Source organism: Artibeus jamaicensis, unplaced genomic scaffold (assembly GCF_021234435.1).
Source record: "Artibeus jamaicensis isolate MK-2021 breed Jamaican fruit bat unplaced genomic scaffold, CSHL_Jam_final contig_525, whole genome shotgun sequence".
Classification (NCBI taxonomy): Eukaryota; Metazoa; Chordata; class Mammalia; order Chiroptera; family Phyllostomidae; genus Artibeus; species Artibeus jamaicensis.
This window is the reverse complement of record NW_026521874.1, coordinates 7,783,116-7,784,599: the sequence shown is the minus strand read 5'-3', so window position 1 is coordinate 7,784,599 and position 1,484 is coordinate 7,783,116. Positions and strand designations below refer to the sequence as shown.

General features: G+C 45.9%; 1 pseudogene; it reads right to left on the bottom strand.

The window, feature by feature from the left end:
- Positions 1 to 915: 915 nt before the first annotated feature.
- On the bottom strand, positions 916 to 998 carry LOC119057502 (uncharacterized; annotated as a pseudogene).
- Positions 999 to 1,484: the final 486 nt, after the last annotated feature.

Genomic DNA, 1,484 nt, shown 5'->3' with positions numbered 1-1,484 from the left:
TACACGGGGATTAACCTGTCTTGGGGAGGTCTTATGGGGGTCATTGAAACTAGTCCTGTCTATACTATATGTACCACCACTGGGATCTAGAATTTTCCATGTGGCAACCCCAAACACTTCTCTGCGCTAATCTATTTATGAGCCTTATGGGAAGCTGCTTCTCCCCCTTTCTTAGAATCCCTCCCTCTTCATCTGGAAAGCAGCTTCCTGGTTTCTCTTTGGAGAACCACCCATCTCGACTCACAGGTCACGTGGTTGGGATGTGGCTGAGCCTATCAGACCCAGAGCTAGACATGTGACTTGGTCTGGCCAATTGGGCAGTTCATCCTTGGGCTCCACTGATTGGTTGATGGATGGGTGCAAGACACAAATGGGTCCAATGAGAATCAGTTCTGGGACTTTTGCTGGAACTCTCAGGTGTCTTTCCAACGGTTTCTAAGCTGGCAGATGTGTGTCTGGGTTTCTGGTGGCCTTCGTTGAAACTATACATGGTGAACCTGTATAGGAATGAAGTCAACAGACAGGGAGAAGAGATGAAAGTTGGAAAGAGATTGCTGACATCATTTGAGCCCCGGGTCCAGCCATACCTGAAACTCACCCTCTAAATTTTAAAGTTACGTCAGTTGATAAAGTCACTCTTTTGGTCCGGTTGGTTTCTATTTGATTTCTGTCACTTGTCATCAAAAGATTTCTGCTTAATACAAATGGCCTTGGGTTTTAGTTGGAGAAGTAAACAAGTGGGATTACTTATGTACCAACACAGTCCCAATAGAGAAGTCCACTAGAAGGGGTGAGGTTGGCTTCAGACCACTGTAATAGAAATGACTGATATGCAAGTCACTCTGTAGCCCCCTGTGTAAGCCTGTGTTCTTATTCCTTTAATGAAGGGTTTGAGCTGAAAGGTGCATGTTTTTCCGCATTTGGGAAAAGTTTTCAATTAGCAATAATCGCGCCTCGGATAAACCTCATTGGCTACGATACTGCCACTGCGCAAAGCTAGCTTTTCTGCGTTTGGGATCGCTCTAGGTCAAAATGAAAACGTGACAAACGGCCTTCTTTCCTCCTCTTTCAGTACCTTTGTTTTCTTTCCATTTCAACCTGCTGTGCCCCAACTGTGCAGGGAACTGAATGTTTTGTAGCCTTTGATGTAGTGTCCTTCACCCCTTCTGTTCTCTGCATAGACTTCTGGACTTATTCTTGCATGTCTTGTCCCCAGAGCCATAAGTAAAGTAAAAAGACTAATTCATACTAAAGTGTAAATGGCTAATGGCGAATAATTGAATGCTTTAAGTGGAGTAACTGGATAGAGCAGTACCTTGATCCAGAATATGGGGATTGTCAGAAGGGGCCACTAGAGGCTATTGGGGGAGCTCTGGAAGGCAGTCTCTTTGGGAGCAGTGGGGAGATCTCCAGCATGGTGGTTCCCCCATTCTGGCTGGTTGCAAGCTTGGCCCTCCTTTGTTGAGGGAGGGTCGGGACACTTC